At 38.1% G+C, this 22,698-nt stretch overlaps 1 protein-coding gene and 1 long non-coding RNA gene across 2 annotated transcripts in view; one reads left to right on the forward strand and one right to left on the reverse strand.

Annotated features, from left to right (window-relative positions):
- Positions 1-22,698, reverse strand: part of PCED1B (PC-esterase domain containing 1B) — a 125,126-nt gene that overhangs the window by 60,651 nt on the left and 41,777 nt on the right.
- Positions 1-22,698, forward strand: part of LOC135271811 (uncharacterized) — a 37,503-nt gene that overhangs the window by 13,242 nt on the left and 1,563 nt on the right. The gene's annotated exons all lie outside the window — the stretch shown is intronic.

Raw genomic sequence — 22,698 nt, forward strand, 5'->3', positions numbered from 1 at the left:
TCAACACCCGCCTATGAGTGAGAACATGTGGTGTTTGATTTTGTGTTCTTGTGTCAGTTTGCTGAGAATGATGGTTTCCAGGTTCATCCATGTCCCTACAAAGGACACGAACTCATCGTTTTTGATGGCTGCATAATATTCCATGGTGCATATGTGCCACATTTTTCCTGTCCAGTCTATCATCGATGGGCATTTGGGTTGGTTCCAGGTCTTTGCTATTGTAAACTGGGCTGCAATGAACATTCGTGTGCATGTGTCCTTATAGTAGAATGATTTATAATCCTTTGGATATATACCCAGTAATGGGATTGCTGGGTCAAATGGAATTTCTATTTCCAGGTCCTTGAGGAATCACCACACTGTCTTCCACAATGGTTGAACTAATTTACACTCCCACCAACAGTGTAAAAGTGTTCCTATTTCTCCACATCCTCTCCAGCATCTGTTTTCTCCAGATTTTTTAATGATCACCATTCTAACTGGCGTGAGATGGTATCTCAATGTAGTTTTGATTTGCATTTCTCTAATGACCAGTGATGATGAGCATTTTTCCATATGCTTGTTGGCCTCATGTATGTCTTCTTTTGTAAAGTATCTGTTCATATCCTTCACCCATTTTTGAATGGGCTTGTTTGTTTTTTTCTTGTAAATCTGTTTTACTTCATTGTAAATTCTGGACATCAGCCCTTTGTCAGATGGGTAGGCTGCAAAATTTTTTTCCCATTCTGTTGGTTGCCGATTCACTCTATTGACTGTTTCTTTCACCATGCAGAAGCTGTGGAGTTTGATTAGGTCCCATTTGTCTATTTTGGCTTTTGTTGCCAATGCTTTTGGTGTTTTGGTCATGAAGTCCTTGCCTCGGCCTATGTCCTGAATGGTTTTGCCTAGGTTTTCTTCTAGGGTTTTTATGGTGTTAGGTCTTATGTTTAAGTCTTTAATCCATATGGAGTTAATTTTAGTGTAAGGTGTCAGGAAGGGGTCCAGTTTCTGCTTTCTGCGTATGGCTAGCCAGTTTTCCCAACACCACTTATTAAACAGGGAATCCTTTCCCCATTGCTTGTTTTTATCAGATTTGTCAAAGATCGGATGGTTGTAGATATGTTGTGTTGCCTCCAACGCCTCTGTTCTGTTCCATTGGTCTATATCTCTGTTTTGGTACCAGTACCATGCTGTTTTGATTACTGTAGCCTTGTAGTATAGTTTGATGTCCGGTAGTGTGATGCCTCCCGCTTTGTTCTTTTTGCTTAGAATTGACTTGGCTATGCGGGCTCTCTTTTGGTTCCATATGAAGTTTAAGGTGGTTTTTTCGAGTTCTGTGAAGAAGGTCATTGGTAGCTTGATGGGGATAGCGTTGAATCTGTAAATTACTTTGGGCAGTATGGCCATTTTCATGATATTAATTCTTCCTAACCATGAACATGGAATGTTTCTCCATCTGTTTGTGTCCTCTCTTATTTCGTTGAGCAGTGGTTTGTAGTTCTCCTTGAAGAGGTCCTTTACGTTCCTTGTTAGTTGTATTCCTAGGTATTTTATTCTCTTTGTAGCAATTGTGAATGGCAGTTCATTCTTGATTTGGCTCTCTTTAAGTCTGTTATTGGTGTATAGGAATGCTTGTGATTTTTGCACATTGATTTTGTATCTTGAGACTTTGCTGAAGTTGCTTATCAGTTTCAGGAGGTTTTGGGCTGAGACGATGGGGTCTTCTATATATACAATCATGTCGTCTGCAAATAGAGACAATTTGACTTCCTCCTTTCCTAATTGAATACCTTTATTTCTTTTTCTTGTCTGATTGCTCTGGCTAGAACTTCCAGTACTATGTTGAATAGGAGTGGTGAGAGAGGGCATCCTTGTCTAGTGCCAGATTTCAAAGGGAATGATTCCAGTTTTTGCCCATTCAGTATGATATTGGCTGTTGGTTTGTCATAAATAGCTTTTATTATTTTGAGATACATTCCATCAATACCTAGTTTATTGAGGATTTTTAGCATAAAGGGCTGTTGAATTTTGTCGAAGGCCTTCTCTGCATCAATTGAGATAATCATGTGGTTTTTGTCTTTGGTTCTGTTTATGTGGTGAATTACATTTATAGACTTGTGTATATTGAACCAGCATTGCATCCCCGGGATGAATCCTACTTGATCATGGTGGATAAGCTTTTTGATGTGCTGTTGTAATCGGCTTGCCAGCATTTTATTGAAGATTTTTGCATCTGTGTTCATCATGGATATTGACCTGTAGTTTTCTTTTCTTGTTGAGTCTCTGCCAGGTTTTGGTATCAGGATGATGTTGGTCTCATAAAATGATTTGGGAAGGATTCCCTCTTTTTGGATTATTTGGAATAGTTTCAGAAGGAATGGTACCAGTTCCTCTTTGTATGTCTGGTAGAATTCGGCTGTGAACCCATCTGGACCTGGGCTTTTTTTGGGTGGTAGGCTCTTAATTGCTGCCTCGACTTCAGGCCTTGTTATTGGTCTATTCAGGGTTTTGACTTCTTCCTGGTTTAGGCTTGGGAGGAGGCAACTGTCCAGGAATTTATTCATTTCTTCCAGGTTTTCTAGTTCATGTGCATAAAGTTGCTTGTAATAATCTCACATGATGGTTTGAATTTCTGTGGAATCTGTGGTGATATCCCCTTTATCATTTTTTATTGTATCTATTTGGTTATTCTCTCTTTTCTTTTTTATTAATCTGGCTAGTGGTCTGTCTATTTTGTTGATCTTTTCAAAAAACCAGCTCCTGGATTTATTGATTTTTTGAAGAGTTCAATATAATATTTTTAAGAGACAGGGCCTTGCTCTGTCACCTAGGCTGAAGTGCAGTGGCACTATCATGGCTCACTGCAGCCTTGAATTCTTGAGCTCAAGTGATCTTCCTCCCTCAGCTTCCCCAGTAGGTAGGATTGAAGGCACACAAAACCATGCCTGACCAATTTTTAAAATTTCTTATAGAGATAAGGTCTCACTATGTTGACCAGACTAGTCTTGACCTCTTAGCCTCAAGCCGTCTTCCTGCCTTGGTCTCCCAAAGTACTGAGATTACAGGTGTAAGCCATCCCACCCAACCACAGATGGTTTTTATTTTGTCTTTATAATTCCATGTATTTCAAATTTTCACCAATGAATGTGAATCAATTTTATAATTAATATAATTAACAAGATGGGATTTTCTGTGTGTTCAGGGGTAAGCTCTACCTACAGGATAAATTATATAGGGAAACCCATTCCTAACACAGTCTGACCATGCAATATGTTGCATTAGACAATGAGGAAATGCTCTCTGTGTGCCTGATGTTTGTTAGGACCTGAATATTCAAAAAAAAAAAAAAAAAAAAGACATGGTCTCTGTTCTCATGGAGCTTAGACTCTTGAAGGAGACAAGTTTTACTACAATGTTTATTAACTCATTGGCATTAGGCATTTTACTTCGATCATCTCACTTAATCTTTGCAGTAATTCTTTGAAGTAGATATTATTTTTGTACTTTTTCATAGTGGGAAGCTGAGGCTTAGAGAGGTCAAATGACTTGGCCAAGATCACAGCTAGTAAGTAATGAAGGAGAGCTTCAAATTCAGGTAGACCAGCTCCAGATGATCTTTACTAAGACTGCCACAGACAACTATGATCAAGGTGACATGTGCTAAGATAGAGGTAAGCACAAGCCGGGCATGGTGGTTCACGCCTGTAATACCAGCACTTTGGGAGGCTGAGGCGGGTGGATCACCTGAGGTCAGAAGTTTGAGACCAGCCTGACCAATATAGTGAAACTCCATCTTTAAAAAAAAAAAAAAAAGGTAAGCACAGAGTGTTTTCGGAGCACTCAGAATGTGTGTCTAACCCATACTGAATGGAGGAAAGGATGCTTAAGGCTTCCTGGAGGAGGTGGTATGGTCACAAAATAGAACAGGAGTAGGAGTTGGGGCTGAAATAGGTTCTAAACAGTGTTCCAGGCAGAAGCAGCCCTGTGTGCCCTCAGCCCAAAGGCATAGACTGTGGCACACTCAAGAATGCAAGTGGTTCAGTGTGGATGGAGCAAGGGTGCAAAGAAGTGTGAGGGCTTGGGAAGCAGGGAGCAAGACTGGAACCTTGTCACAAAATGACATATTTGCCTCATCCAATAATATTGTGCAAAATGAAAATCGATCAGCTTTGCACTGCTGGGTAAGAAAAAGGGTTAAGTAGGCTTGCAAAATCCCATTCCTGTTTGACTGATTACTGCCATGGCAACCCAGCAGCAGCCAACATTGTCAAGGCCTCTTCTTTGGATACAATAATAAATAGCGATAAAACATTACCTCAATGCTTTATATTTTTGCCATCAGTTAAAATTTTGTTCTTGGCTATGGTGAAGACTTTTTCAAATCACAGAAAAAAAAGAAAAAGTATATTTTGAATAATGTACTAGAAATACTTTATGCATGTGCTTTAAGAACTCGAAGCTCTAACATTTCGGGAGTTCTGAAGGGGCTTTCTCCCTGCTATGAATAAGGACTTGGCAGAAGGTAAACAATGACACAGCACTTTGCAGTTTCGCAAAGCATTAGCCCCATTATGTCTGTCATGATTTCTGTGGAGGTGAATAGCTACCCCTCCTCCCCTCCTTTCACTTTTAACTCTAGCTGAAAGAGAGGAGCCAGTCTCACTATTATTGCTGGGTGTCAACTGTGTGATGGGTGGGAACTTGTTTCTAAAACAATCCACAAATATTTAGATAAAATATCATTCTCAAAGGCATTCCCAAATCAGGCAGCTTCTTCAAAAAAAGCAATTCTGTAGAGTAACCAAAGGCATCTCAGCTTTGAAGGGAGACCTAGCTGGGTTCAAATGTCAGCTCTTACTCCACTCCTGGCAGCTTCACCTTCATACTTTACCTAACCTCTAGGAGCTAGATTTCCTGCCTTGTAAAATGGAATTTATACCTTCTTCCTTGTAATGTAGTTGAAAGGATTGGAAATAATGAATGTAAATGTGACAAGCAACATATTATTTGTTCAACAATTGGTCATAGCTATTACTATTTATTAAGGGTCACAGACTCAGATGATAATTCAGGTCATAAAACACCGTGAAATGGCCTCAGCAACAAGTTTGGAACCTTTGATTTACATATCATATTTCATCAATTCTACAACATATGGTATTTCATGTTTTCACATCTCTAAAACTGGGATGTCTCTTACAACATACGATGTGTCATAGTTAATTGGCAATACTTTTTCTTTCTTAGTTGATCATAAAATAATAGAGTGTCTTACAATGGAGGAAATCTTAGATTAGATGAAATAGGGTAGCTCCTTTCAGCATATGGAACATTTTACTTGGGTTATAAGCCAAATAATAAAAGAAGGAGCCAAATCCAATTTCTATGCAATAAATCTCTGACAGAAAAGATAAGATTCATGCAAGTACTCATCTCATCTTTCTAAACTACTGCAACCTGGCAACACATCTGTTCCTAAGAGAAGACGCATCAGAATCATCCATCCACTCAGTCTCCTATGTGATCCATACCATCTGGTGCCCTCGTTCCATATCTCCTCAACCTTCTCCCCACCCCATGGATTCCTGCTAAAACAAAACAAAACAAAAAATACTTAGTTTGAGATTTTCAAAGTTGTTTCTAAAAATGGAACCAAGCAAGAATGTAATGAACATAATTTTATAGACTTGCAGAAACATGCTAATCATAGTCTTATTGTTGGGGGAGGCAGTAGGAAGAGGCACACACACACACACACACACACACACACTCCTCTGTCCCACACTACACATTTCTGCCTTAAGACTTCACGTGATGATCCCCAGAACTAGCGCTTTAAGGGAATATGAGTAGTTGGGACCCCAGAGTTGCTGTTGTCACCTGCTTGGAAACAGGAGATCCACACACATACATTTAATCTTTTAGGTAGCAGAACCAGATTATAAGTAGGTTAGTAGGCACTTGAATGGGGACTTAACCTACAGAAGTGTTAGAATATCATTAGCATAGGCCAGACATGGTGGCTCATGCCAGTAATCCCAGCACTTTGGGAGGCCGAGGCAGTGGATCATGAGGTCAGGAGTTCGAGACCAGCCTGGCCAACATAGTGAAACCTCGTCCCTACTAAAAAAAGATACAAAAAAATTAACTGGGCTTGGTGGTGGGCGCCTATAATTCCAGCTACTTGGGATGCTGAGGCAGAAGAATCACATGAACCTGTGAGGTGAAGGTTGTAGTGAGCCAAGATTGCTCCATTGCACTCCAGCTTGGGCAACAATGAGAGACTCTGTCTCAAAAAAAAAAAAAGTATCATTGGCATAAATTAGGACTCTGATACCAGCTGAGATTTTTAAAAGCAAAAACCTTTGAGGTTTTTGAAAGCCTTTATGGTGGCTGAAACATAAAGTTAGTCCTGTTACTGGGAAAGGAGACACTGACCTCTAGGAGAAATGGTTAAAAACAAAACAGAAAACCCCAGCTTCCCCAGATGCTAAGCATGTTTTAAATGAGTGTTTTTGTAGTGCTCATAAGGAAGTCATATAGTACACTTATGGGATGAGCCACCAATCCTAAAATTCTGTGCCGGAAATGAATACTTGCGGTAAGTTAAAACGACTACCAGAAACTGCCAAGGACCTACCATGTCACTCTCCTTACAAGCTAACAAATTAGCCTGCTACTGTTTCATGGATGCTGGTAGAAGATACTAGTCTCCTGGGTCAAATGGTTTGGAGCAAAAGGCAGTCAGTGCCTTGCTTGCAAGATGTGTAGGGACCCTGGAGAACTGTCTCCCAACAATGATGTAATATGTCAAATGCATGTGATATAGTGGAATATAGCAGAGTAGGTCCCACCCCACTAAACAAACACATACTGAAACATATAGAAAAAGAGTATCAGTGGAAAGGGACACAGATTAGAGACTATCTAGGAAGTCCACATGGTCCACCTCTAACCTGGAACAGTGCAAGTTTAGTCTTCTCATGGAAACGAACTTGAATGAAAAGGTGAATTCATGGAGAAGGAAATAGGACAAAGGAAACAATTGTTCTTTTTATTTTTTGTTCAGAGACATACATATTAAGTATTTCATAATTCAGAGGGAAGAATAAAACTAATTATGTAAAAGTATAGTACTTGGAAAAATCTTCCCTTAAAGGCAATGCAAAGGTTCAAAGTTCAGTTATGGAGAACTAATTTTTTTCCTCTTTCTGAATAGATGACTTTTCCTTTCCTTTGACGATATCTAACAGTTCACAGTTCTCTGTCCTCATATTTAAAGGCCTTGAATTGGGAGATAAATTTGCCAGATTTAAGATGAATGAAACTTGAATTATTGTAAATAGGTATATCAAATTGATTGGAACATTTTGTATAATTTTAAACTGTGTAATTTAGTATAACTTGGATTTCTAAATTTCTATATTCTAATCATTTTCTCCTTTTCCTAGAATCATTACATTTCATTATCATCTCCTATGTAATAATCATTTTCTAAATAACTTTTACTAACTGGCAGCCTAATGCTATTTTATTTTTATTTTTTTGAGATGGAGTCTCATTCTGTCACCTAGGCTGGAGTGCAGGGTGTGATCCAGGCTTACTGCAACCTCCACCTCCCATGTTCAAGCAATTCTTCTGCCTCAGCCTCCCAAGTAGCTGGGACTACAGGTGTGTGCCACCACACCTGGCTAATTTTTTTTTTTGTATTTTTAGTAGCAATGGGGTTTTGCCATGTCGGCCAGGCTGGTCTTGAACTCCTAACCTCAGGTGATTCATCCACCTCAGCCTCCCAAAGTGCTGGGATTACAGGCCTGAGTCACTGTGCCCAGCACTAATGTTATTTTAGAAAATAACATTTGACATAATACTATTACCTAATCTATAGAACTTAATCAAATTTCTCCAATTATCCTTTTTCTGGTTTAAAATTTAATTCAGGATCCCACATTGTGTGTAATTTTCATGCCTCCTTATTCTCCTCCAACTGGATCGATTCTTTTGTCTTTACTCTCTATGACCTGGATATTTTGAAAAGCCTATCAATTTGGGTTTGTTTGATGTTTTCTCATGATTCAACAGAGGTTATCCATTTTTGGCAAGAAGACTGCAGAAGCAATATTGTGCCCTTCTCAGTGTATATCTCAGGAGGTGCATGATGTCAATAAACCTCATATTACAAATGGTGATATTGACTTTTAATGTGGTTAATGTGGTCTTGGCCAGGTTTCTCCACTTGGAATTTATGATTTTTTCCACATTTTAACTAAAAAGTATCTTGTGGGGAGATAATCTGAGATTTTGGAAATATCCTATTTCCTCTCATAGTTTTGTTTACTAATTTTTAATATCCATAGACATTGCTAGTCTATAACAGTATTACTATAGTGTTTACCAAAGAATGATTTTCTATTTCTATCATTCTGTCTGGATTTATAAATTGGAATTCTACTGTAAAGAAGAATTGAATATGTAATTTATTCACTTATCTATGTGTGTCAGTTCTTTTTGTTTTATAGTATATGACGTTGATTTTATGTGTCAACTTGACTGGGCCATAGGGTGCCCAGATATTCATTTAGGCCTTACTTCTGGTGTGTCTGTAAGAGTGTTTCTGGATGGGATTAACATTTGGGTAGAAAGACTGAGTGAAGCGGATAACCCTCTTCAGTGTGGATGGGTCTCATCTAATTTGGCGGAAGGCCTGAATAGAATAAAAGACTAAGTAGGAAAGAATTCTTTCTCTCTATGTGATGGTCCTCTATCTGGGACCTTGGTCCTCTCTGGTTTTCACATTGAATTTACATTGGAACTTACACCATCAGCTTTCCTGCTTCTCAGGCCTTCAAACTCAGACTGGAATTATACCATTGGCTCTCCTGAGACTCCAGCTTGTCAATGGCAAATCTTGGAACTTCCTGGCCTCCATAACCACATGAGCTAACTCCTTATAATAAATCTCTTTATATATACAGTCACGAATTGCTTGATGACAGGATATGCTTTGAAAAGTGTGTCATTAGTGATTTTGTCTTTGTGTGAACATCATGGACTGCACACACACAAATCTAGGTGGTATAGCCTACTACACACCTAGGTTATATGGTATAGTCTTTTGCTCCTAGGCTACAAACCTGTACAGCATGTTATTATTCTGAATACTGTAGGCAACTGTAATACAATGGTAAGTAGTTATATATCTAAACATATTTAAATGTAGAAAAGGTACAGTAGAAATACAATTTAATCTTATGGGATCATTGTTGTATATGTAGTCCATCGATGACTAAAACATTGCTATGCAGCCTATGACTGTATATGTATAAATATATGCGTATATATGTATGTGTGTGTATGTGTGTGTATATATATAATATATATAGTATATATATAAAATAATGCCCCATTGGTTTTGCTTTTCTGGAGAACTCAGAATAATGCACAGTATACAGTCAAAATACTATTTTCCAAAGTTACTTATGTTAGTTCTTTTCCTCTGTGTTCCCTTTATGTTACGTTGTTCATTAGTAATTGTTTGTTACCATTTATACTAATTTTAAAAATTAAGTTTTATCCTATCTGCACAAAATTCTCCAGGACTTTCTAACTCACTCAAAGTCACATTAGAAGTCCTTTCCACATGGCCTAAGCCTACCTGATCTGGTCCTCTTATGCTTCTCTAACCCCATCTCCTTATCATCTCCTTGCTTTCCTCCACGTATCAACAAGGGTGAGTCCCTCACTTCCTTCAGGCTTCTGTTCAAGAGGTATCTTATATAGTTATTTCTTTGGCTGCTTTAGTTACAGAAATAAGAACTCCATGAGGGCTTTGTTTCATTTACTGTCATAGTCCCTGATCTAGAACAGTACCTGGAACTGTTCTAGTAGTAGAAACTAAATACATATGTATATATTTGTATTGAACGTTTTTCCCCTCCAACTTTGTTAAAATATGATTGACAAATAAAAATAATACACATTTAAGATGTACAACATGATGATTTGATATACAGATACACTGTGAAATTATTATTACAATCAAGCTAATTAATACCAAACGTTTGTTGAATTAACCAAATTCATGTTTCATTAAGAAATATATTACAAATGCTTGAGAGGATGGGTTAAAAAAAGACACATCTTAAGATGTTTTAGCTATTAATAATAAGTGTCAACCGATAAATTGCCAGCATAAGGACTGGCAATCTGTATTTCTGCCTTGAATCCATATTACAGTAACTGTGTGAGTACAGAATGTGATTTAGTCTATTCATTAGAATGTTTGCCTTCAATATACTCCTCCACATCTCTTCTAACAGCTGCCTGTCCTTATATAAATGAAACATGTTTTCTCCTAAATTCTTCACAATGAGTATTATTTTTGTAATCAGAGAAAAAGCAAAAGCTATTAAAACAAAAAGCTCACATGTTAAAGCATAAGTCCTTGACATAAAATGATTGTGATACTCCTCCTAACTCTTCACTCTGCATGTTGACAGGCTCCAGAGTCAAGTTTTAAAGAACCTGTCTAAAATAATTACCCTGAAACATAAGTGCACCTATAGGTAGGCCATTTACTATTGCATAAGCCAGCCTTAAAAAGACAGTTATCTCAAATCACTTAACAGGGAGAGGCAGAATAAGGAACTAATACCAGGTAGCAGGAAGTGTGAGGCAACTGTTGTGCTGCTTCTCAGGGAATTTGACAAAGGGAGAGAGAATGAAACCCTAATTGGGGTGAGGATGTCAATGTCTCTTCCTGTAGTTTAAACACAATGAAGCGGGGATAACTCTGGAGGGAAAGCTCTTATGGTGAGTGAAATGTATTGTCCGCTCTGGGTTAGAGTATTTGGAAGCTAGACACAAAATACCAAATTATGAAAGCAATTGAGTGATGTCTAAACTGAGAAATAATAGCTAGAAAGTTGTTTCCATTCATTGAGAGCACAAATTTGTTTCTGTAAATTGAAAAGACTGGAAATAGCCAAAGGGATTGTTAGACTAATGGCATCCTCTACTGAGTTTCCTGGGGAAGATTCTCAGCAGTGCCATTTTCCATAGAATGGTACCAAGCCTGAAGGAATGAGGACAGTGGAAAATAAAATGGGGACGGAAAAGGAGAAAAAAAGGGGACAGAAGGTGCTAATTTTGTAAAATTCCATGAAATAGAGAAAAGATTCTTAAGGGTGACAAATGTTGAAAACGCTGTGATCCCTCTGGTAACAGATACTCAAACAATTTAAGAGACTCTAGTCAGCAGCACCAAAATCTGGAAGACAGAGTAGGCACATCTGAATTAATGATGATTAGATTTGTAAAACCAAAGATGCATTTCCTTCCTAGAGTAGAAGGCTTTCTCCTTTGTGGTGAACAATTGGACAAAGTATTGAAAAATAAAGTCTGTATGAACATCAAACATAGCTCTTTGGGCCTTCGTATTTTTCTCCTAGGAGTCATTTAACTCTAGAAAACTTATGCAACACAAATGAACCCTGGATCCCCCATTAAGACTGGAAGTTTCAGGAGCTGTGATAAATTGCTTCTTATGTCGTGCTACCTGCCTGTAAATTTGCTATAGCAGACACCTTTGGTTGCCTGCCCTATAGCTAGGCCCCACTCACTCTCTTCTAACAGAACTCTAAATTTTTTCTAGTATCCACACTTTTCCAAGAAACCATGGACATTAGGAATTGCTGGTCCCATTCTCATTTCCAAGCATCATAATTTGATTATACTAACTGCTGTGAATTTAATATCCCCTCTAAAAGCATGATAAAATTTATCACTGGGATGATTTTAAGACATGGGACCATTAAAAGGTTATTAGGCCATGAAGGCTCCCTTACGAACAGGTTAATGTCATTACTGAGGGAGTGGGCTCATTATTGTGAAACTGGGTTGCTATAAAAGTGATTTTGGTCCTGTCTGTCTGTTGCCCTTGCCCTTGTTTGCTCTTCTGCCTTCCACCATGAGATGGCACAGGATGAAGGTCCTCACCAGATGCTAGCACCTTAACATCAAACTCTCTAGTCTCCAGAAATATGAGAAATAAATTCCCTTTATTTATAAATTACTGGGCCTCTGGTATTCTGTTATAGCAGCACACACACACATACACACACAAAATGAAGAAAACTGATACCCAGAAGTGGGGCTGTTGTTATAACAAATGATGGGTAATATGAAAGTGGCTTCAGAACTTGGTAATGAGTAGAGGCTGGAAGAATTTGGAAGGTCAGGCCAGAAATAGCCTAGTTTGCCATGAATAAAGCATTAAGGGCAATTCTGGTGAGGGCTCAGAAGACTCCAGAACTAGGGAGAGCCTAAGTCTTCTTAGGGATTACTTAATTGGTTATGCTCAGATTATCAATAGAAATATGGATGGTAAAGGCCATTCTGAGGAGATCTCAGATGGAATTGAGGAACAAGGAATTGGAAATTGAAGTAAAGCCCATGCTTGTTATACAACTGCAAAGAACATGGCTGAATTGTGTTTATGGCTGAGGGCTTTATGGAAGGTGACATTTAAAAGCAATGAGGCCAGGCACAGTGGCTCATGCCTGTAATCCCAGTACTTTGGGAGGCTGAGGCAAGGGGATCACTTGAGGTCAGGAGTTTGAGAACAGCCTGGCCAATATGGTGAAACCCTATTCCAACTAAAAATACAAAAATTAGCTGGGCATGGTGGAACATGACTGTAGTCCCAGCTACTTGGGAGGCTGAGGCAGGAGAATTGCTTGAGCCTGGGAGGTGTAAATTGCAGTGAGCCGAGATTGTGCCACTGCACCCCAGCCTGGGTGACAGAGCAAGACTCCATCTCAAAAAAATAAAATAAAATAAAGAGCAGCGAACTAGGATATCTAAAGGAATTTCTAAACAAAATATTGTAGAAGCTATGAGGCTACTTTAAACTGCATACAGTAAGATATAAAAGGAAAGAAATGACTCAGAGATGGAATTTATAATTATAATAATGTGCTACATAACAAGGTTTCAGTCAACAACCAATCACATACAGGCATCTGAGAAGTATTGTGGATTTGGTTTCTGACCACTGCAATAAAACAGGTATCATATAAAGTAAATCATATGAATTTTTGGGTTTCCCAGCACATATAAAAGTTATGTTTACACTATACCTTTGTCTATTAAGTGTGCAATACCATTGTATCTAAAACAATGTGCATATCTTAATTAAAAATACGTTATTGCTAAAAATGCTAATAATCATCTGAGCCATTGGGCAAGCTATAATCTTTTTGCTGGTATAGGGTCTTGCCTCAATCTGATCAGGGTGGTGGCTGAAGATTGGGGTGGTTGTGGCAATTTCTCAAAATAAGACAACAATAAAGTTTGCCTCATCAATTGGCTCTTCCTTTCATTAAATATTTTTTTTTTCCTGTAGGATGTGATGCTCTTTGATAGCATTTTACCTGCAGTAGGACTTCTTTCAAAATTGGAGTCAATCCTCTCAAATCCTACCACTGCTTTATCAACTAAGTTTATTAAATATTCTAAATCCTTTGTTGTCATTTCAACAATGTTCACAGCATCTTCACCAGGAGTAGATTCTAACTCAAGAAACCACTTTCTTTGGTCATCTATAAGAAGCAACTCCTCATGTGTTCAAGTTTTATCATGAGATTTCAGTAATTTAATCATATCTTCAGTCTCCACTTCTAATTCTAGTTTTATTGCTATTTGCACCACATCTGCAGTTACTTCCTCCACTGAAGTCCTGAATCCTTAAAGTCACCCATGAGAACTGGCATCAACTTCTTCCAAACTTCTTCCAAACTCCTGTTAATGTTGATATTTTGAACTCCTCCTATGAATCATGAATGTTTTCACCAGCATCTAGAATCATAACTTGTTTCCAGAAAGTTTGCAATTTTCTTTGCCTGAGCCCATCAGAGGAATCACTGTCTATAGAAGCTGTAGCCTTATGAAATGTATTTCTTAAATGACAAGACTTGAAAGTTGAAATTACTCCTTGATCCATGTGTTGCAGAATGAACGTTGTATTAGCAGGCATGAAAACAACATTTATCTCCTTGTACATCTACATTAGAGCTCTTGAGTGAACAGGTGGATCGTCAATAAGCAGTAATGTGGTAAAAGGAATTTATCTTTCTGAGTAATAGCTCTCAATAGTGGACTTAAAAATACTCAGTAAACTATGCTGTAAATAGATGTGTTGTTATCCAGGATTTGTTCCATTTCTACAGCACAGGCAGAGTTGATTTAGCATTATTACTAAGAGCCCTAGGATTTTCAGAATGGTAAATGAGAATTAGCTTCAACTTAAAGTCACCACTTGCATCAGTACCTAGCAAGAAGTCAGCCTGTCCTTTGAAGCTTTGAAGTTGGACACTGACTTCTCTCTAGCTATGCAAGTCCTAGATGGCATTTTCTTCCAATAGAAGACTGTTTTATCTACATAGAAAATTTTGTTTAGTGCAGCTGCCTTCATCCATTTTCTTAGCAAGATCTTCTAAATAACATCCTGCAGCTTCTACATCAGCACTTGTTGCTTCACCTTGCACTTTTTCGTAGTGGAGATGGCTTCTTTCCTTAAACTTCATGAACCAGTCTCTCTGCTGCCTTCAACCTTGTCTTCTGAAGCTTCCTCACCTTTTTCAGTCATTATAGAATTCCTTCAATAATTTTTCTTTTGCATTTACAACTTGGTTAATTGTTTTGTACAAGAGGCCTAGCTTTCAGCCTATCTCAGCATTTGACATGCCTTCCTCAGTAAGCTTAATCATTCCTAGCTTTTGATTTAAAGTAAGAGACTTGTGACTTTTTCTTTCACTTAGAGGCCATTGTAGAATTATTAATTACCTAATTTCAATATTGTTGTTTCCTCAGGGAATAGGGAGGCCCAAAGAGAGGGATTTTGAGAAAAGGGAATGGCTACTCAGTGGAGCAGACAGAACACACATGTTTGTTGATTAAGTTAGCAATTGGTGGTCCTGTAGGAATATAATACCATATTTTCATTATACCTCTTTTATATTTAGATATGTCTAGATACACAAATACTTACCATTATGTTCCCTTGGGTCCATCATATAGCCTAGGTGTGTAGTAGGCTATACCATGTAGGTTTGTGTAAGCACACTCTGTGATGTTCAGACGATGACAAAATTTCTTGACCTTTTAAGAAATGTTCTTTTTAGAAATGCAATGTATGTCTATAAAGGGAGAAGCAGAATGGAAAAATTTTGAAAATTTTTGACCTGGTCATGTAAAAAATAAAAAAGCCTATTCAGGAGAGCAAACCACGTGTGTAACCAAGAGACTGTTAAGGAGATTAGTATGGAAAGAAAAGATCATCAAGACAATGGGAGAATGACCTCAAAGTCATTTAGAGATCCTTGAGGCTTCCTTCCTGTTACAGGACTAGAGTTCTAGGAGGACAGAATAGTTTCAAAGGATGATCCTGGGCACCCTCTGTGGGTTCACTACCCAGAGCCTCCTAGGTGTCTCCTTCCCACATTTTAGTGCGGTGCTCCTTGGCTGCTTTAGCTGTGGCTCAAGTGGGACCAGGTGCAGCTCAACCCACCATCCTACAAGGTATAAGCCATAAACCTTGGTGGCATTCATGTAGTGCTAATTCTTCAGGCATCAGAAATGCATGAGCTGTGGGGGCTTGGTTTCCTTCACCTAGATTTCAAAGGATATAATGAACAGCCTGGGGTGCCTGACACATTTTTTTTTTTTTTTGGCCAGGGTGGGGTAACTACAGAGAGCCCCAACTGGGGCAATGCAAAGTGGAAATGTAGTGCCAGAGCTGCCACAGAGAGTTTCTACTAGGATAATGCCTAGTAAAGTTTATTTCTGGGTTATCTATTCTGTTCTGTTTATCTATGTGTCAATTTTCATACCAGTATCATACTATTTTGATTACCATAGCTTTGTAATATAATTTGAAGTCAGGAAGTAGGATCCTCCATCTTTGTTCTTTCTGCTCAAGATTGTTTTAACTATTCAGAGTCTTTTGTGTTTACAAGTAAGTTATAGGATTTTTTTCTTTTTCAGTAAAAAATGTCATGGGAATTTTGATAGGGATTGCACTGAACTTGTAGATTGCTTCAAATAAAATAAAAATTTTGGCAATATGATTCTTCTGATTCATGACCATAGATATCTTTCCATTTATTGTGTCTACTTTATTTCTTTCATCAATATCTTACAGTTTTCTGTGTACAGATCTTTCACCTCCTTGGTTAAAGTTATTCCTAAATATCTTATTTTTTGATGCTGTTAAAAATGGAATTATTTTCTAAGTTTCTTTTATGAATAGTTTTTATTCATGTAAGTTGTCATTCATGTATAGTAACACAGATGAGTTTTGTATGTTACTTTTGTATCTTGTAATTTTACTAACTTCATTTATTAGTTCTAATAATTTGTTGGTTAAGTCTTTAGAATTGGCTTTGTACAAGATCATGTCATCTGTAAACAGAAACAATTGATCTTTTACCTTTTCAATTTAGATGCATTTTACTTCTTTTTCTTGCCTAACTGCTCTGGCTAAAACTTCCAATACTATGTTGAATAGAAGTGGCAAGAATGGGTATTCATCCTTGCCTTGTTCCAGATCTTACAGGAAAAGCTTTCAGCGTTTCACAGCTGGGTATGATGTTAGCTGTGGGCTTATCATATATGACCTCTATTATGTTGAGGTAAATTGTTTCTATACCTAACATGTTGAGAGTTTTTAAATATAAAAGAATGTTGGATTTTGTCAATGCATTTCTGCTTCTATTGAAATGATCATACAGTTTTTATTTTTATTTTTGTTAATATCGTGTAGCACATTTATTGATTTGCATATGAATTTCTTTAAATTAGTTTTTTGCCTCTTTCTGTTTCTCTTCTTCTGTTCCCATAATTTGTAAGTTCCTTTGTTTGATAGTGTTTCATGGCTTCTTTAGGCTTTCTTAATTCTTGTAATTTCTTCTTTTGTTGTTGTTCCTCTAATTGGCTAACTTCAAATAATCTATTTTCGATTTGCTGATTTCTTTCTTCTGCATGATCAAGTCTGTTGTGGAAGCTCTCTATTGATTTTTCTTTTCAGTTCTGTATTATATTCCTCTGCTCTAAGATTTTTGTTTGGTTCTTTTCTATGGTTTTTACTTCTTTATTAAACTTCTCATTTTGTATGGATTGTTTCCATGATTGCATTTGTTTGTGTTTTCTTGCATCTCATTGAGGTTTTTAAAGATAATTATTTTGAATCGTTTGTCAGGCAATTCATAGATACCCATTTCTTGGGGGTTGGTTACTGGAGCTTTATTAGTTTCCTTTGCTGTTATGTTTGCCTGATTCTTCATGATCTGTGTAGCTTTGCACTGGGGTCTGTGCATCTGAAGGAGCAAACAGCTTTTCCAGTCTTTACAGATTGATTTTAGCAGGTAAAGACCTCTTGTTAGGTCCATGGGCTGATGGAATTGCCACCAGAATTGGAGCTGAATGGGGTTGGAGTTACCCATGTGACTGCTGTTGGGTCCAGTGTGGAGTCTGCAGTTGATGGGCCTGTTACCGGAGGCTCAAGTGAGCGTGGATCCTCTCTGGTCCTTGGGTAAAATGAACTGTCTCTAAGACTTTGGTCAGCAGGTCTGGTTCTGGGAAAAGTGTCCATGTCAGGGTTTGAAATTTGGTCTACAGATGGCAGGCCTGTTGCCAGATGCATGGATGGGTATAGTTCCCTCAGGGTCTCTGGGAGGGTTCCCACTGGTTCACTGACCAGGAGAGAGGGACCAAAACTGAGTCACAGGACTGCTTCAGGGTCTACATACAAGCTAAAGGCCTGCATCCTAGGTCATGGATGAATATGTCTTCTCCTGGGTCCTTTGGTGGGCAGGACTGCCCTGGGACTGCAGCTCAGTGGTGCTGAAGCTGGGTCACAGGGCTGCTTCAGGATCTGCAGTTGGACTTAGGTCAGTGAGTCTGCCTCTAGTGACATGAATGGGCATGCCTCCTGGCACATCCTCAGGATAGGAGGACTGCAGCCAGATAGTAGCTTAGAGGGCCTGGAGCTAAGTTACAGGACTCTTTGAAGGTCTGCTGGGGAAAATAGGTAAGCAGGTGGGCCTCTCAAAGCACAGATGGGCATGTTTCCAAGCAGGTTCCTGTGTGAGCAGGACTGCTCTCAGATCATGGTCAAAAGAACTTGGAGCTGGGTCCCAAGCTGCTTCAGGGTCCACAGCCAGGACTGTGGCCAGCAGGCCTTTCGCCTGAAGCACAGGTCACGGTGTGACTCCTCCCAGGTCCCTTGGTAGATGGCTCTGGTGGCAGGACCAAAGCCAAATGGGGCTGCAGCTGAGTGTGCAGAGGAAAATAATGTTTCTGATTCCTTTGCAGGACCACAGTTGGTGAGCCTACCATCTAGGTGTGAGTCTGCCCTTTCAAAGGAGCTGTCATTGGTTTTAGGCTGTGCTTGGGTTTTGCAACCTGGGGTCCACGGCTCCCACAAAGGCACTTTTGTCCATGAAGGGTTACCACATTCTTGTTGCTCTAGGAAAATATGATCAAGGGACCTCTTATTCCATCATTTTTTCCCCCTTGTTAGATCTTAAACAGATACTTAGTGTGGAGGAAATTAAGTAGCCTTCTCAAGGCTCTATACCTAGCAAAGAGCAAAGCCAGGATTCAAATCATAGTCTTCTGCTTGCACAGTTGAAGTGATCAACCATTATACAGTCCCATCCTTTTAAGTACTGCCAGTGAATTCAGTCTCTTAAGTATAAAACAGTTTAGAGGCATGTAGTCTGTCAGCTGAAGTATCAAGAATGTCTTAGAAATGATCCCTAGTTCAAAGCCACTTCAGGGAATATATTCATCTTACCCAAGAAAGTTTTGCTTTGTTTTGCTCAAGATATTCAGCAAATAAACACATCTTGGTACAAATAGGGACAAAGTAGTCAATTCTATTAAACAGAGAAGTGAGATTCACTTCCTTTGCACTCTTTCCCTATTTATTCATTGTATTTTGGATTTATTTTCTTTTTTTTGCATGCAACTACTACAATTATGATTAGACAAAAATTCTGTAATATCTTTTGTCAAGATGTGAAGCATTTTCACTGTCTTCTGAGATAACTGAAATCTCAGTTGTGAAGCAAATCATTAGTATTTCAATCTTGGTTGTGTTTTCTATGTGGGTCAAAATGTAGACAGTATATCATCTCATTCCATTGATCGAATGAGGAGAGAGGTTTTAATACATAAAACAGAGTTGAAAGTGACAACATATTTTGCTGTCCCTGACACTTTGATATATATTTCTTGGCAACCCAAGATGCCAGGGACATAAAAGTCTAGATTATATAGGTCAAGAATCCCTGGATTTTCAAACCCACATTTTACATCAAAACTATAAACAAATGAATCTTAAAACTCTGTACTTATTTAAATTATGGATTTGTTTTAGAATCTATGCTATGCTGCATTATATATTAATAATATTGAAAAATATGAGATTTCAATGATCAGGATGATGTAGCAAAAGCAAAACAATGTTATTTTTCAGAAAGCATCAATCTACTATTAAAAATTTAGATTATTTGATAAACAAAATTCCTTATTAGTGTGCAGTAACATATGCAAGGTAGTCTTTTAATCCTGGAAGCTTGTTCAGAAGGAAGCACCAAAAAATGGAATGCTTCTTTCATTTTCAAGCTAGGGTTTTCAATCACCCTGGCAGAATGAATTTTAATCAGTTTTTCTTGTAACATGAGTAGTAACTTGAATATATACCACGCACACATACCATCCAGTATTTTATTCCCTATCCACACCAAACACACATGCACAAACTACACACCATACGCATGCCACACCATACAGATATATACATACATACCGTACTGCATATATACACTCCCCTCTCCACCGAGCACAGAAAAATACTCTATACACATGCCATATCATAGCACACACACCATATATACACATACCTCTCACATCACACTAGCACATGTGCACACATACCAGACCATACACACACACATATATATACTATATGCACAAACACCACACAAACACAAGACTTTGCCACACACACACTACATATACCACACCACACATACATTCCCTCTTATACCCAGCACACATACACATACAGATACATCCCACATGATCTGGCCACTGGCTGTCTTCCTGAACTTATTTCCAACTCTCCCTCCCCTTTTCACTACTTCAGCTACACCTTCCTCTTTGCCTATTCTTGAGCACACCAAACACACTCCTGTCTCAGTCCCTTGGCATTTGCAGTTCTGTCTGCCTGAACTTCTCTTTTCCTGGATGTGCACATGGTGTACTCCCTTTTGCTTAGAGATCCTTTCCCTGACCCTCTCCCAGTACAGGATAGCACCCAGATCACTTAATCTCTGACTGTCTGCTGCTCCCCATTACTATCCTATTGGCCTTAGCTACCTGTATTCTGAATTCCAACCATAAAATGTAAGCAGTCCTTAGAAATCATATAATCTAGTCTAATGTCCTCATTTTGCAAACAACAAGAGAGAAGCTCCAAAAAGAAGTACTTGTCTAAGGTTACAAAAATTATTCACTCATCCATTCAGCACATATTCAGTAAGCACCTTTTATGTCACTATTCTTGATACTAGGTATCGGGGGTTACAAAAAGGGCAAGGACTTTGAACTCATGAATTTTACAATCTATTTAGGGAGACAGATAATAAACAAATAAATATATAAAATAATGTCAGGTACTAATTAATGCTTAAAGAAAAAAAGCAAGGAGGTAAAAGGAGGTAGAAGTAAGAAAGAGCCAAGAAGAGTTGAAAAACATTATCCCAAAGGCACAAGGACATACAGTCTATTGGAAATTCTTCAGATGTTAAAGCATCTTCTTATTCAGGATGGTAACCAGGTGGCAGGATGCCTTGCAAATGCAGAAGGCTTAGCTAGGGGGTCATTTGGATTTAAAAAGGAGGCATGGTTTCTGAGTCTTGGCTCAAAGCAAGGATGGTGTAGAAGCTTATATGTTATAATGACATTTGCAGTCAGTTAAGATAATGGTGAAATAGGTACTGGATCCATTCAAAGCATTGTACACAATGAGCCATCATAGAGTTTAGATACACTTGTTAATGTCAGGTACTGAAAGTAGATAAAGCTAATCTGAAAGCCAGGAACATATAGAATCTTCTAAGAAAATAATCAATAGTCTAAAAATGTGAGCCAGACTACTGAAGGTTAGGAAGTCAAAACTGGTCATGCATAAGGCAAGACCAAAATCAGATTACTTGTCTAGGAATGTCCAGATCTACACTTATTCTGGAAAGGTAAAAAGTCTACTACTGCCATCACAAGAAGAGGCCTAGCAATACAAAGGCTAAGAAGGGCAGATCTGATCTGAGAACAAGAAGCAATGGCTCCTAAGAAAATAATCTACCAGTATCTCAAATTCCCTTTGTCTTCTCATGTTTGAGGTTCTATCCAGGAAGCAGGCACCAAATGGAAATATCTGAGTATGTGTACATGTGTGTGTATGCATGTGTGTAAAAGAAGAAAGAACACACCTGTTTTGGAGGCATTGCTACCTACTGAACAGTATGTCCTGTTTACCATGTCTGGTACAATTATCCCAACTCATCATCTTTTTAAGGAAAAATTTTAAAGAAATAGTAACCTGAGTTTGTATGCTATGTGTAACTTCAGAATGAGGGCTGCTTCTCAGATTATTAGAACCATTCATAGGCAATTTAAAAAATATTGACCATTTGCACTCAACTAATAATGTCCTTTTCAATGAGAAGTTCTTCTGAATAAAGCTTCAAATCCCTAAAATGGCTCACACCTCTTACGTTCAATGTAAACATCTCTGGAAGTGATGTAGATTTTAGGACTACGTAAGCCTTGTAAACTTTAAGTATTTAAGTTATATCTTTTTATTTGTTTGCTTTTTGGTTTCTTTTTTTTTTTTTTGACAGGGCCTCACTCACCCTGTTGCCCAGGCTGGAGTGCAGTGGCATAATCTTGGCTCGCTGCAGCCTCAACCTCTAGGTTCAAGTGATCCTCCTACTTCAGCTTCCCAAGTAGCTGGGATACAGAGGTGTACCACCATGCCCAGCTAACATTTGTGTTTTTTGTAGAAATGGGGCTTTGCCATATTGCCCAGGCTGAAATGATTCCTTTTTTGAAAGACAGAAAAGCTTTCCCTACATGTTTAGAAATTAGGATAGAAACATTTTAGAAATACTTCTAAAGAATCTAATAGCACTTCTAAAATAATCTAATAGCATTCTTTTAGGTCTTATGTTATATAACTTAAGTATTTTGTCTCCCATTACAGATAAATTACTTTTGCAAAGCATTGCCTTGGATCTGTTGATGATTCCAACTCAAATCATTCCTATTTTTGAAGACATATATTGGACATGATCAAATAAGAAGCTAACATGTTTAATCAAAATATGCCATTAATTATTTGAATGTGAAGGAAATAAATGAAATTAAGACTTTGTTTATACTCATACCATGGGAAAGTTTCATAATAGATTTTGTAGTCAGTAACACAACTTTTCACAACTTGGAGAATGCCAATAAGACATTGCTGAAAGTAATCTACAGATACGTTACCTCCAACAATTACAGTCATTGAGAGTGCTGCATGGTTTTCAAAGTTCATGAGTTCTTTTAATTAGCAAAATGAAGTATTGGCTAGGAATAATAGTTATTATT

The sequence above is a fragment of the Aotus nancymaae genome, unplaced genomic scaffold (genome assembly GCF_030222135.1).
Source record: "Aotus nancymaae isolate 86718 unplaced genomic scaffold, 86718_ANA_hifiasm-v0.15.2.pri h1tg000092l, whole genome shotgun sequence".
NCBI lineage: Eukaryota > Metazoa > Chordata > Mammalia > Primates > Aotidae > Aotus > Aotus nancymaae.